The 16,023-nt window shown below is 39.6% G+C and overlaps 1 long non-coding RNA gene across 5 annotated transcripts in view; it reads right to left on the minus strand.

The window, feature by feature from the left end:
• Positions 1-16,023, minus strand: part of LOC113895631 — a 140,333-nt gene that overhangs the window by 33,812 nt on the left and 90,498 nt on the right. For all 5 annotated transcript variants that reach the window (XR_003511894.1, XR_003511895.1, XR_003511896.1 and 2 more), the window contains one exon: positions 3,920-4,123. This is a non-coding gene — a long non-coding RNA (uncharacterized LOC113895631). The remainder of the gene's footprint in view (positions 1-3,919; positions 4,124-16,023) is intronic.

Below are 16,023 nucleotides of genomic sequence, written 5' to 3' on the forward strand. Positions count from 1 at the left end.
TTAAAGTTAGAGCATTGAATAGAATAGAGCTAGAACAGAACCTGAAAAATTGGAAAGGGATCATATGGGCAAAAGGAGAAGAGGATGGCAGAGGGTGAGGTGGTTGGATGGCATCACTGACTCAATGGACATGAACCTGAGAAAACTCTGGGAGATAGTGAAGGATAGGGGAGCCTGGTCTTCTGCAGTCTATGGGGTCACAAAGGGGTGGATACAACTTAGCAACTGAACAACAACTTAGGCAGATTCTAATCAAGCTCAAGACTTCAAATCGCCACCACCACCCCATTCTGCCAAGCCTTCTTTGCTTGTAGAAGCAGCCTTTTAACCTCTGTCTAAGCAGGTTAGACTTCCCTTGTCTGAAGAACCTGCATGGACTTCCCCCTGAGGTGGCTATCTTGCAAAGTACTGCTGAAGCTGCCCAGAGCATGTGCCCACCACTGCTTTTTCTTCTAAAACTGTTACAAAACTCACAATCCAGCAGAGCCCAGAGGGTAATATACCAGCTATGACCTGTGAGAACATCTGATAAACACAAATATAATAATTTTCCAGAAAGCTGGGAAATATGTACAGGAACGGATTTTATGAGTGGAGCGTCAAAGTGGAAGCAATATAAATTGGATCAGGATGATCTGTTGAAAAGGGTCACTAATCAGATTTTATACTGTCAAAATTGAAGGACTAAAGATGGCTCTAACAGTTTTCTTGGTTAGTTGTCCAAAATGTGAACCCACAATGGCCTACACTAAGTTCAGTTAAAGTACCAGATTTTTGTAACACTATAGGATAAGTTGGAGAAGGCAATGGCACCCCACTCCAGTACTCTTGCCTGGAAAATCCCATGGATGGAAGAGCCTGGAAGGCTGTAGTCCATGGGGTCACTGAGTGTCTTCACTTTCACTTTTCACTTGCATGCATTGGAGAAGGAAATGGCCACCTACTCCAGTGTTCTTGCCTGGAGAGTCCCAGGGATGGGGGAGACTGGTCGGCTGCTGTCTGTGGGGTCACACAGAGTCGGACACGACTGAAGTGACTTAGCAGCAGTAGCAGCAGGATAAGTTGCTTGTTATATGCCAAGTTTTATTTGTAGCTATTAGTTTGGTCTTATTAAATGTATCACTCAACTTTGATACTGGGGATAATGATATGTTTCATTCACTTGTTTCAGAGAAGCATTTGCTAGAATTCTCTGACCACAATGGTTAGTCTTTTTCCTGATACTGTCAGTTTGCTTTTTTATGAAAGTAATTCTCTAATGATAAAAACTTATACACTTATTTAAGTTTGTAACTCATCATTCTCCTTTAAGCTCTCCCCAAATAGAACTTGGGCTTCCCTCATAGCTCGGTCAGTAAAGAATCCCCCTGTGGTGCAGGAGCCTGCCTGCAATGCAGGAGACCCAGGTTCAATTCCTGGGTCCAGAAGATTCCCTGAAGAAGGAAATGACAACCAACTCCAGTACTCTTGCCTGGAAAATCCCATGGACAGAGGCCTGGTGGGCTACATACAGTCCACGGGGTCGCAAGACTCGGACACGACTTAGCGACTAAACCACCAAATAAAATTCTCTTCACAAAGGAGCATTAATAAGTAATGGTGAGTTTATTAAAGTTAACACAGGTCACATGGAAAGGGATTCTATTTCACAGTGTACAGCGTTCATTTAGAAAGTTTCCATGATATTTGCACCGTTCCAAGTTTCCCTTCTTGGCCTCCCATCCATCAGGTGTTTTCCTTCCCCTTTCCTCCCTCTGGCTCTACAATTCTTGTCTCAGTCCTGTGGTACCCCAGCCAGCTCCACTCACCACCACTAAAACCACCACCAATCTCTCTCTTGGTTTACTATGAACAGCAATTTAACCTTATCCCATATTCCTGCTGCAGACCATATAATTTAACCCACTACTTCATATAAATCCTGTATATCCAAGGTCATTTTGATCAGGAGAGACATGTTGATTATATTAAGAAAATGAAAGGTTTTCCAGAACCCATCTTCCTTACGAGGCAATTGAGCTTACACATTAAATGGTATAATATAGTTCAATTCAAAGTAGAGAAAGAGGAAAGAAACCAAACTGAATGTTTTTCTGGTTATCCAAAGAGTCATGAATAACAACCTGAATTAACAGACTTGACCTATGCTTTTATTCCAAGTTTTAATCAGTTTCAGTGATGTTTGAGCATCTCCTTTAGGTAGCCACTCTGACAGCTACCAGACTGATCCATCATTTAGCCCAATTCTGTTCCAAAATCATGATAAGAGAAAATGCCAAACTTTCTTGGATAATCAGTGATTTTTAACGTTTCTTTTCTCACATTGAATGATTTGTCTGTTGACAATGCTTTGTGTCCACACATATCTACACACAGGAAACTATCCCATTTTAAGGTAAATTACATAATTTTTTAGATGATAAAACATTTGTCTGAGATCAGGATTAGTGGTTACAATTGTTTAAGGCGTAAAGTAAAGTAATGCTCAAAATTCTCCAAGCAAGGCTTCAACAGTATATGAACTGAGAACTTCTAGTTGTTCAAGCTGAATTTAGAAAAGGCAGAGAAACCAGAGATCAAATTGCCAACATCTGTTGGATCATAGAAAAAGCAAGAGAATTCCAAAAAACATCTGCTTTATCGACTACACCAAAGCCTTTGACTGTGTGGATCACAACAAACTGTGAAAATTCTTAAAGAGATGGGAATGCCAGACCACCTTACCCGCCTTCTGAGAGACCAGTATGCAGGTCAAAAAACAACAGTTAGAACCAGACATGGAACAATGGACGGACTGGTTCCAAATTGGAAAAGGAATACGTCAAGGCTGTATATTGTCACCCTGCTTATTTAACTTATATGCAAAGTACATCCTGCAAAATGCTGGGCTGGATGAAGCACATGCTGGAATCAAGATTGCTGGGAAAAATATCAATAACCTCAGATATGCAGATAACACTACTCTTATGGCGGAAAGTGAAGAGGAACTAAAGAGCCTCTTGATGAAGGTGAAAGAGGAGAGTGGAAAAGCTGGCTTAATACTCAACATTCAAAAAAATAAGATCATGGCATTCAGTCCCATCACTTCATGGGAAATAGATGGGGAAACAATGGAAACAGTGACAGACTTTATTTTCTTGGGCTCCAAAATCACTGCAGATGGTGACTGCAGCCATGAAATTAAAAGATTCTTGCTCCTGGAAGGAAAAGCTATGACCAACATAGACAGCATATTAAAAAGCAGAGACATTACTTTGCCGACAAAGGTCCATCTAGTCAATGCTATGGTTTTTCCAGTAGTCATGTATGGATGAGAGAGTTGGACCGTAAAGAAAGCTGAGTGCCAAAGAATTGATGCTTTTGAACTGTGGTGTTGGAGAAGACTCTTGGGAATCCCTTGGACTGTAAGGAGATCAAATCAGTCCATCTTAAAGGAAATCAGTCCTGAGTATTCATTGGAAGAACTGATGCTAAAACTCCAATACTTTGGCCACCTGATGCGAAGAACTGACTCTTCAGAAAAGACCCTGATGCCAGGAAAGATTGAAGGTAGGAGGAGAAGGGGACAACAGAGGATGAGATGGTTGGACGGCATCACCAACTCGATGGACTTGAGTTTAAGGAAGCTCCAGGAGTTGGTGATGGACAGGGAAGCCTGCGTGCTGCAGTCCATGGGGTCACAAAGAGTCAGACATGTCTGAACAACTGAACTGAATTGAACTAAAGGCCATAAAACTCATGAGGGCACAAATATGTAACTTTAATATATCATTCATCTTTACTTATATATATCAGAAAGGATAAACTTAGTTGATCATAAGTCATTTTAGACATAAAGTCAGTTCTGGAATTTCCTCTAATCATTTTTCTCCCTCTGGCAATCATCTAATTTCTGAAGAGCTCACAGGGGTTGAATTACCTGGTCTGTGATCAGTGCCTCTGTTCACTGCGCTATCTGTTGGGATACCCTCACCAAGGCTTGTCTTCATGCCGGGTATCTTCTTTCTGTTGATTTCCTTACATAAGACACCAGTCCAGTCATTGGCACTTTTACCTCCATCCTCCACATCACAGCTGAGGGATGTATTCAAGTCTGCCATCTCTCTCTCGCATAAGCCTGTACCTTATTATGACAAAACAAAGTTTGAATTATTCCAAGCCATTCTAGATCTTGAAAAGCTTCTGTGTAGCCATCTGAGGCCTATTCTGACTCTAAAAATTCAGGCAGCCAGTTCCATTCTCTTCCTCCTGTATCTGGGAGGCAAGGGAACTACCCCATGGATGCCATTGTTTTTCAAGTATGAAGCAGACCACTGTGCCCACTACCCTTGAATCTGTAAACTTAGCTGTTTACATAAGCACACACAGCCCTCCCCCTTGAAGAATGAGTCCTGAGCAAGTCAGGTGCAAGCCCATGACAGCATCTAAATCTCTAGAAAGCCCTTTCTCTTATCATTTATTAGAGTACTTTAAAAGCCTAGTAGGTAGCAATTATTGATCATAGTCTCTTGTTCTGTTGTGCTTCTCACCACAACACCCCCCACAGCTTAGCTCCTATCTAAAATTAAAAGACAGGGACCAAAAATGTATGTTCAAAACAAACAAACAAACAAAAAAACACATCAATTTATATCATTGCAAATAAAAACTGGGTTTGTAGTCATAGCTGTTCTACTAATCCATCATATTGCACTGTGTGAATTATTTAACCTGAGTATTAGTTTCCTCCTCTGTAGATTAAAAAAAAAAAATTTATTTATTGCTGCCTGGGTCTTCATTGCTTCATGTGGGTGTTCTCTGGCTGCAGCGAGTGGAGGCTACTCTCTAGGTGCAGGCTTCTATCGTGGAGGTTTCTCTTGTTGTGGAGCATAAGCCCTAGCATGCCTGGGCTTCAGTAGATGTGGCACTTGCGCCTGGTTGTCCCATGGCATATGGGATCTTCCTGGACCAGGGATTGAACACACATCCCCTGCATTGGTAGGCAGATTCTTAACCACTTGCCCACCAGGGAAGTCGTCCTCCTTTGTAGATTAAATGGGTTAAACTGGGTGATTTTTTAGAGACCTTGCCAGCACTAACATTGAATAAGCACAGGTTTGCAGACTACGAACACATTCAAAGTCCAGAGCTGACAAGTTGCATCTGCAGTCAGTCCCCTACAACTTGAAAAGGATGACATGATATAATTCATATAAAAGTGCTTTGAAAAGTTCAATGTACCATATAAGTAGACCTTGGTGTATAACAATTTAATGTCCAGCAATTTTCTTAGCCTTCAGTCAGTTAAATCTTTGTAATCAATTTACTAGATTTATTGCCAGCAGAGAGCACAAAATAAATATTAATCTGCCATTCTCCTTCTTAATGAACTCCAGATACTAGACCCAGCACCATCCAACCTCTCACTGCCCTAAATCCCTCCACCATGCCTTGATACTTCAGGTAATAGCATCAGTGCCTCCCAAACATCTGCTTTGAAGACTTCACAACCAAGAGACAGTTTGGGTTTTGGAGCTGAACACACGAGAACTAAATCCATCCTTGAATCATTGCTTTTGTAGCCTTGGACATATTGCTTAGTGTCTTTGAGCTGAAATTGTTTCTTCTTTTAAAATGTTAATAATTTATTAAAATTACTCAATAGAGAGGTTGTGAAGATTAGTGTTAACAAATGTACCAAGAGTAGTGAGCTTGGCACATTTCTATCCTTGGTGCTTGGTCAGCAAAACCTTGTTGCTGGGGCTCCGTCTGACTATATAAACAATTTGATTTAAAACAGTTATTACATAATGTATTAAAATGTATAGACATCTATGTATATATGTCTATTGTCCAGTCAGTGTCCATGAAGATTCTTCATGGTGCCCAAAGACCAGAGCTTCCTGTTCAGGTCTAAGCACCACTTCTTGTTATCTTCGTAGGTACGTGCAGCATCCTGTCTAATTTCATATCTCTCGCTGAGAGAAGAGAGGTAGCAACATTAATAAGAAACTAGCAATCTGAAAATTTCTAGCTTCTCATTAGCTCTCTGAAATCATCTTTTCATCAGTTGTTCCTGAGTGCTTTTAAATGATCTTACTACACTATTTCTTCTCTCTCTCTCTCTCTCTCTCTCTTTTGCTTATTATGTATTGGTAGACATTGTTGGTTTTTCAAAACAATTGTCTAAGCATTTCCAAAATACGTAGTGTCTAAAAAGGGTGTTTTTAAAAAAACACAATGTTTCCTAATGAAAACGTTTGAAATAAGTTAACATTGAGCTCTGTGATCCTCCAGTGTGGTTTCAGAAATATCTTAAGAGGTCAGTCTCCCGAAATGGAAAATTAACACTGTTGATGATAAACCATTGACCATTTTTATTCCCAGCCTCCAGAGTCAGTCATCTCCTAGGATAAAGATAAGAATATGAGGAAAATCTGCTAGGAATAGAAAAAAGAAACTTCTTTATAAGATTAAATTGACTAAATTAAAATGTAGAATCTATTTTGAAATGCTGTATATTCTTCATACACACTCAGGTGTTTGAAACAGAATTAATATATCAGTTTACCTGGTTGAAATTTCTATCATCAATACCCTGTTAACAATAAGAAAGCAGCCCATGTTAAGGAGAAAAAGAAACGTATTAAGCATTTTATCTTAAGTCTTTGGCATGGACTTACTGCCTGGCTGACACCATCTCTGTGTTTGGCTGAATAGGAAATTACCTTCCAGTAACCGCCTGTCCTCATGTTACCATTGAAAAGCCAGGCACAGTGTCAAGTCTCTCACTGCTTGCAACTTTAGCACTGAATATAATTGAACCAGAATTTACCTTATGTGGAATTTCATAGAGGGTTTTACTTTCTTAATTAAAGAATACAGGATGAACATGACAGGGTAGATAACTAAAATATTTTTTTTTTTTTTCATTAGGCTCAAGTCTGCCTGGAACTTTTCTTGGTGCTCTGGTGAGCCCAGAATAGAATACTAACCTTAAAGTAAAAAATGAGAGGAAAACACACACACACACACACACACACACACACAAAAACAATTCATGACTCCTGTAGTGTGCTAAGTTATGATGGGAGTTCAGAGAGATGAAGGCAAGACAGAACTAGCTCATTTTATATTCAGAAAAAGACAACAGCAAAAGAAGACTAATCAGTTTCCTTTTTCATTTTTTAGAGTATTAGCTGAAGAGTAAACATACTGCTTTTTTCATCACTTCAGTAAATTTCATGCAATTTCCACTCTTTTCTGAAAAATGAAGATTCACAGAATATTCAGAAATCTGCACTTTCAGTATGTTTAATAAATTAAATATTCTGATGAGGATAGAATATAAAACAGTGAAATATATTTTCTGTTAATCTTCTTTTGTCATTGATAAGTAAAACTTTTGAATTATTGAGATAAATACTCCTTTTAGGCAGAAACACATTCATTTCTGATGTATTCCTTTTTATTAGTTAATATATCTTATGTAAAGGTTTCATGAACCAAATAATGCTTTATTAGCACAATACACAAGACTGCAATAAAGAAAACATTTTGCTCTAATTGTCTTTATCAACTCTGCCAGGAGGACAATATTTTTGAGCTCTTCATATTGCCAAATTTTCTTTTTAATGTGATACTATTGGTACTTAGAAAAAGATAGAACTTAAAGAAAAACAAATCCCACATAGGTGACAGAAATTAATGAATTAGAGAATAGAAATGTCAGAATGCCTGATTAATAAATCAAAAGATTTTGTTTATGAAAATATTAACAAAATAGACAATCAAAATAACAAACTATATAATTTGATCAAGGAAAAGCATAAATACACAAAATAAAAAGTGACAGAGGAAATAACCTTTGAAATAATATTTTTTTAAGTCTTAAGGTGCTGTTTTGCACATGTTTAGGCAAATATATATGAAAATTTAGACCAAATGGATAATTTCCCAAAGACATACAGATTGTAAAAGTTAATCTTATTAGAGTTAGAAAAGCTCATTGAGACCATTTTCCATAGAAAATTCGAGAAAGTTATTAAGGAACTACCTATATAAAGCCCTAGGCCCAGATGGTTTCACAGGTGAATTCTGCCAAATCTTCACCATCACATACAGGAGGCTCATTGTGCAGGTCCCTCTGTCCTTTGTTACTGCTATTAATGTAAACTGGCATGTGTTTGGGACATGTATGTCTTAGAGGAACTCAGGAAATATCACACATTCCATTTGCTACAACATGGGAAATTAATTTTTCTGAAATACTACATTTTACTTTTTAAAATTACTATTTGCTAATGTTATTCTTTCTGTTTCCTAAGAGAAAGACAGAAAAGTTATCAGTTTTATAAGTGTGAAGTGATTTGGGGTCTATATAGGAGAATTTCACCCTCAGAAATAACACTGAAATATTCAGGGCATGATGTTATCAATGTGTAAGCGTCACACTGTGAAGGACTGTGATATACTGTCATGATGAATTTCAGTCCAAACTAGATTGCAGTATTTGTCAGAAGAGGAAATGAATCAGTGTCTAGATGGTGAGGGTATATTGCAATACTGTTGGTTAAAGCAAAATACTTGTGCTATTTGTAAGTATTAAATAAATATTCATTTGACATTCAGTTCAGTTCAGTCACTCAGTCTTGTCTGACTCTTTGTGGACCCTATGAACCACAGCACACCAGGCCTCCCTGTCTATTACCAACTCCCGAAGTTTACCCAAACCCATGTCCATTGAATCGGTGATGCCATCCAACCATCTCATCCTCTGTCATCCCCTTCTCCTCCTGCCCTCAATCTTTCCCAGCATCAGGGTCTTTTCCAATGAGTCAGCTCTTTGCATCAGGTGGCCAAAGTATTGGAGTTTCAGCTTCAACATCAGTCCTTCCAATGAACACGCAGGACTGATCTCCCTTAGGATGGACTGGTTGGATCTCCTTGCAGTCCGAGGGACTCTTCAAGAGTCTTCTCCAACACCACAGTTCAAGAGCATCAATTCTTCAGTGCTCAGCTTTCATTATGGTCCAACTCTCACATCCATACATGACTACTGGAAAAACCATAGCCTTGACTAGACGGACCTTTGTTGACAAAGTAATGTCTCTGCTTTTTAATATGCTGTCTAGGTTGGTCATAACTTTCCTTCCAAGGAGTAAGCGTCTTTTAATTTCATGGCTACAGTCACCATCTGCAGTGATTTTGGAGCCCAAAAACTAAAGTCAGCCACTGTTTCCACTGTTTCCCCATCTATTTGCCATGAAGTGATGGGACCAGATGCCATGATCTTAGTTTTCTGAATGTTGAGCTTTAAGCCAACTTTTTCACTCTCCTCTTTCACTTTCATCAAGTGGCTCTTTAGTTCTTCTTCACCTTATGCCATAAGGGTGGTATCATCTGCATATCTGAGGTTATTGATATTTCTCCCTTCCTTACCATTTACCTGGAGTTGCATTAATCTGCCTCAGAAGAAAACCATATCTGAAACATAAACATCAAGTCATCACCTGATTTGGTTGATAATAATCCTTTGTCATTCTCCAAAATTTTTCAGTGCTTTTAACTCCCCAAATATGGAATTTAATGAGATTGTGATCATCATGTATATACTACTCTTGCAGTTCCTACAGTGAAATGACTTGACTTTGAATTGGCTAGTTTGGAAGGAAAGAAGAGACTGCAGGACTTATTTCCTGGTTAAGGGATCCTTTGAAGATCACTTTGAGTCCCCAGGAAACAAACCTAGCACTGACATTACTTTTACACCAGTTAGTGCCCACTATGGGCTTCCCTTGTGGCTCAGCCGGTAAAGAACCTGCCTGCAATGCGGGAGACTTAGGTTCGATCCCTGGGTTGGAAAGATACCCTGGAGAAGGGAAAAGCTACCTCTCCAGTAGTCTGGCCCGGAGAATTCCATGGACTGTATAGTCCATGGGGTCACACAGAGTCGGACATGACTGAGTGACTTTGACTTTCACTTTCAGTGCCCATTATAATTATTGGGCTGAACGAGAATCCTGGACCTCCAGAAATTAATGTCAGTTCTCAGCCAATATCTTATAGCCCTTCCTTACTCAAGGGTTCCTTTAGGAAAAAGTTAAATGAAGGTAGACATATGTGTATCATCACAATGTCTCTCTGTCAAGAGTTTCGCTGATTCTCCATGGTATTGCTGTTTCAGCATCCATTTTGTTTAGCCAAATGGCCTGCAGTGACCTTACACTGGTACTAGTCCCTTCAAGCCAGCACAAGCCCTAGATAGTAGCCCACAGAGTCATAAACCAGTGTAAGTTCTTGGCATGATTTATTCAACAGCCCTCATGATCAATAGTCTCCCTTGGCTCACAGTGCCTTCCTCTTGAGTGCCCCTTAGGTAAGACCCCACAGTGGAGCTTACCAAAAGCCTTCTCTCACAGGTTGAGTTGACTGAGCCAGAGAAACCAGAGCCAAACCACTTCACACTGAGACCCTAGTAAAGGCGTGTGTCCCAGGTCCCACCTCTCTCTCTGGACTCTGCCTTGACCTCCCCATTTGGCCCCTCAGGTCCTTCAAGACCTGGGCTATAAACTTCTCTACTTCAGTGTCTCTTGTGGCCCATTGTTGAAGTGCAGCAGGGCACCATTTGTCACTCTGTATAAACCCGACAAATTCATTACTCTCCCTAATGGCACCTGACCTCTCCTTTATCCAAAGTGCTCTGAGTCTTGATAGGACTCAGGCATGAGTTGGGACTTTCTACTGTTGTCAGTCCTCTGTTGATCAGATTTGAAATTCAGAGTTTCTACAATTTAAGTAGACCTAGTTGACTTTCTAATTATTTGATTTTGGTAGATCTCTGTAATTGACCATCCTAGAGAATTCTGAGTGAACAATCACTCCCTGAGATGTTAACTCTTCTGCTCCATTTGCCACTATGTGGGCTCTGCCCATGAGGGTCCTCCCATTTTTACTAAAGTTGTAGAATCCAGTTTTGTCCCATTCAATTGCCATTTCAACTAGAATTCCTTGCCTAGAATGAACAGCCAATAAAGTTGTTTTTTAAAGATTCTAATGCTCTCCCTTCAATCTATTCTTTATCATAAGCATGAAGGAAAACTTTGGGAACCCTAGAATGAGACAGGGGTTTTTGAAAGCATAGGATATATAATCGAGCATTTTTGTCTCCCAAACTCTTCCAAGTCTGTCTTCAAATTATGCCAGGATTTTTCTGGTCTTTTTATGCCATTCAAGCTCTCTGTGCAGTCTAAGTTGTGCTAAAGAACCTAGAAAGTTTTTATATCTAAATTGTTCAGTTGCTAAGTCGCGTCTGACTTTGTGACCCCATGGACTGCAGCACACTAGGCTCCCCTGGCCTCCAGTGTCTCCCAGAGTTTGCCCAAATTCATGTCCATTGTGTCAGTGATGCTATCTAACCTTCTCATCCTCTTTAGATCCTCCTACATCTAAATAGCTACCACATTAAGTACAGAAACTCTAGTAAGTTCATCCTTGAAAAAATTTAGCCCAATCCAAAGTTGTGTCTAACCATCCATGGTTAAGCACTCAAAATATCCATTTCCCCAGAGACTTTAAATTCATTAATTCCTGCAATCATTTTTACTCTGATTTTTTTCACTGTATCACCTAACCGATGTTGATATTTTTAAAATCCTACTTACTTAGAGGCAGTAAGGCACTAGTGGATGTTTCGACTTTCTTTTACAAAAGACGCCTATACTCAGCCAAGAAAGGAACAGTGAAAATTACTGCAGATGGATTCATTAGTTCAGAGTTCTCAGACCTTTCAAAATCCTCTTGGATTTTATTGTTTCAGTTATAAAAATCTCACTCTTAATTGATCAAGGCTCTAACTTTCACTTAAAAGACTTGGCAAGGTTATTAATCCAAAGGCTGCTATAACTCAGCAACTCAAAAAAAAAAAAAAAAAAAATCAATCTCCCAGTTTGATTTTCAGTGATCTCCGAGCAACTGCTACAATCAATAAGGTATTTTTTTAGCACTATCACAGGAAGGCTAATAGTTTCATTTTATATCTTGAGAGAGCATTTCACAACATGAGCTTGTTTTTCTAGCTTTAACTTAGCCAATACCATCAGGATCAAATATTCCACCCCACTGTCTGGCATCCCTTATCTCCTTTAAATTAGCCTTTTGGATTCACTTCCAGTGCCAGAGAGTTTCATCCTCAGTGGGTGCATGACTCCTGGTGAGTAGACTTGATTAGTCCTCTTGCTGTGATAGAACATGAGCAGTTATGTTCTTATCCAGGAATCTTACTATATTACTCTATCTCAAAAAATCAAATCAAGGTAACTCACATTTTCTTGAGGTCTATTGCCTAGAATCCAATTTTTGTATCTAATTTTGTCATATTTCTTTGGTTGCCATCAACAGAAACCAATTATGCTTAAGGAGGGGGAGAATACATTTTTTAAAAATGTGTAGTTCACAAAATCAAAAACTAAAAACTAAATCTTAGACCAGATCAAAATCAGAATAGTTTCAAGTATTTTAATGGCACTATCTTCAAATTTATTATAGAGCATTATAATCAGACAACCCTCTTCCAATTTCCTTCCACATCTGAGTGTTTCTATGTAGTAAGTGATTTCCAAGGATAGAGTCTGGTAGCTAGCGTGGAATGGACCCACCTCTGTATTGGTGGGGAATGGACTGGGTCCCATAATTTCTTCAAAATTAAACAGATGAGGAAAAGAATGATCTCCAGTCCACTTTCCAAAAAAGGGTTGGACTATAAACAAATACATATATAAAGACATAAAAGACTGTACTACACATGAAAAAGATCAAGAATTCTTACTGATTTCCATGAGAATCCTGGGAAAGAAATTAGAATACTCAAATGATAGTAAACAGTCATTGTTCAACTTCTTACCTCAGCTGCTACAGTCACAGCTTTGTTTCAATTATTTTCAGTGCATGTACTGAAAATGCATACATGGTGCACACACTCTTCTTTCTGAAACTGGGCCCTCACTTGTCCTAACTGAGCTCAGGGGATTTGCAAATAGAGACATTAGGCACATGGTGGAGGACGGTGGTCATCAAGATTTCCTAGATGTCTTACCACTTAACACATCACTTTAGAATCCATCAAAGTTTCCAGTCCTGCTGAATTTCTAATTAGATGATCTCTAAACTTTGTGTATCAGATGTAAATGACAGATTATGAGACAACAGTTATAGATTCTGGCTCATACTTTGCTTCTACCACTAACTCCTCATGCTTGTTTTTTTAACACAAGAATTATATTTTTCTGCCATGGTAACTTTGGGGGCTTTTTTCCTGCAGGTTAAAATGCAGATGGCATAGGCTACTGGAACTCCATCGTGATGCTCAATTTTACAAACATTACTCTTCTGCAGAAACACATAGCTGTCCATGTGATGGATTGTTGCAAATTAGAGAAACGCCCCCCTTTGGGGATGGAATTGGAAAAGCCACTCTCTGAGCAAACACAAGCACTCAGGAATACAAGTTGGCAAGCAAAGCAAGAACAGACCTTCAGTTGCTCCTCCCTCATGGCCCGGATCTTTGTACAGCGCATAATTCGACTTGCCATTTGTGATGGCTCTGCTCTCGAGGTAATTTAGACAAACTGGAACAAATGGAAACCTTTCTGTTGGAGTCATCTGTTTGAAAGTGTTGAGAAAAATGACTACAGAAAATCGTGCATTGGAGTTATTGAGTATTTCCACATTCATGAGATGACTGAAGAAAACGGTACCATCTTACTGGTTGAAGGATTTTGCCATTGTGTACCCAACTTTGGAGATGCTTCTATTTCCTTAGTATTTAACGTGATACATCATATTTAAGATGCTGAGTCCTTGTTGAATGCAGTCGAAATTGAGTATTGGAATGCTTATCCCTTTTTCAGAAAGGTGGCTCCCTGGACTGCCTCCGCCTTCCTGTACTTTCCCTCATTCCTTGCTCTTGACTCCTTCCTACTGTCCACAGTGTGTTTTGACCTCTTACCTCAAATTGGTGCAGGCTCTTGTGTCTTGATAGCTATCCTGGCTGTGGCATTGGTCCTCTATCTCAGCAATGCCTTCGTGGACATTGTAATGATCCTTCCATCTCAGCTTGGTCATTAAGACCCCCTCATATGTACATGTTACCCCCAGTCTGACTTGGCCAAACTGACAATTTTCCCTTTGGCTTATTTTCCTTCTTACCCAGTTTGGGTCCATGCTCACTCATCTCAACCACACTTTTATCAGTGATAGGTATTCATTTTGACCCTCTGTCACAGCTACCTAACTGAAATCCTTAACGTGGGTCAACCCAGCCATTTAGATCTTTTTACCAGTGGTTCTGAAATGTGATCTGAAGACCATTGGAGGTCTCCCTGAAACCATTTCAGCAGTTCAACAGGGTAAAAGACAAATTTATAGTAACATTATAGTTTATTTGCCTTTTTAATTCTCATTTATTCTTAGTAGTACAAAGCAGTTTCCAGGTCAAACACAGAAGCAGATGTGAAAATCCATATGTTTATTGATTGGTCGTACATTAAAGAGAGTTGCAAAAACTCTAAGACAGTTCTACTCTTCTAAGTTTTTTTGCTTTCCAGATATGGCTATTTTTCATAAAAATGTTATATAGATTAATGGCTAATGAGTTTATTAAGTGTTGATAAGTGAATACTTTTTAAAGTTCTCAAAGGCTATGTGACAAAAATTTATAGCGATAAGGCACAATAATAAAATCTCTGTGGGGGCTTAATTGTTGTTAATGTTGTTAATGTTCCAAACCAAAAAAGTTTGGAAACCACTGTTCTAAAACACGAGATCACTTATAAACGCTGCAGGAAGTTGATGTGCCAGGGTGTTTATAAGCCCAAGTATCATGCTCCACAGAAGGTGGATGCTGAGTATGGTGCTCAGGACATAGGTATGAAGTTATATTGGAACTTGGAGAAAAAACTGCATTCCAGCTTAGCTATTTAAAATACTAAAACATGATGCTGTTAAAGTGCTGCACTCAATATGCCAGCAAATTTAGAAAACTCAGCAGTGGTCACAGGACTGGAAAAGGTCAGTTTTCATTCCAATCCCAAAGAAGGGAACTGCCAAAGAATGTTCAAACTAGTGTACAATTGTGTTCATTTCACATGGTAGTAAAGTTCATGTTAAGAAAAAAAAAAAGAATCTGGTGTATAAGTGATCATTTAAACAGTAGGTTTGGTTGAAATGTCCCAGGGAATATACACAGTGAGAGGAGAATGAGGATAAACTCCCAAGAAATGGCAACCTGGAAAGACAGACATAATGAGTTTGCAAGGAGGATGAAATGAAATGTCTAAAGACAGAGAAAGGAAGTGAGGAGAGTGAAGTGTCACAGAAATCAAGCAGTCAGCCTTTCAGTAAGAACAAGGTGGTCAGTGATGTTAAATCCTGCTCAGGGATTGAGTAAGAGAGGGCTCTGGTGACCCTGCTGAGAGATGGTTCAGTGACCTTGAGGGTAAGAGGTGGTCAGAATTCACATATAAACAGTTTTGGATAAAGCAGAAGGTGAAAAATTAGAGACAGCAGATCTCAGAGAATTCGATTAAAAGGGAAAAAGGTGATGTAACTGGAATTGGGCAGGGAGGGACAAAGGATGGTTGAGGATTCTGTAACAGGGAATATTAATAACTAGCTCACAAAGTGACTTTGTAATCGGGGCAGGGCAGGTATACTGTTAACACAAGATCCTTAACACAGTGGTTGGAGGTCCCACTCTGCCAAAAGTCAGCAGGGCATGGTCCTTGGGACGGAGAGTGTGGTGAGAGGCAGATAGAGCCTTCTCCCAGGGACTCCCCTATCTCGGCCGGTGGGTGAACTAGGGGGCCGAGGGCAGACTGATGGCTGTGTCCTGCAGGGTTCCAAAACCTTCACCACGAAGCCCACTGGCCAGGCTTAGGTCTTGTAGGGTCAACAAACGTCTCCGCCATCCCCACCTAATGGTGCAGTCTCCATGGGTTGCAGCCCTTGGGACCCAACAATGGTCTCCATGAGGAGCCTGAGCACCAG

Source organism: Bos indicus x Bos taurus, chromosome 7 (assembly GCF_003369695.1).
Source record: "Bos indicus x Bos taurus breed Angus x Brahman F1 hybrid chromosome 7, Bos_hybrid_MaternalHap_v2.0, whole genome shotgun sequence".
NCBI classification, from domain to species: Eukaryota; Metazoa; Chordata; class Mammalia; order Artiodactyla; family Bovidae; genus Bos; species Bos indicus x Bos taurus.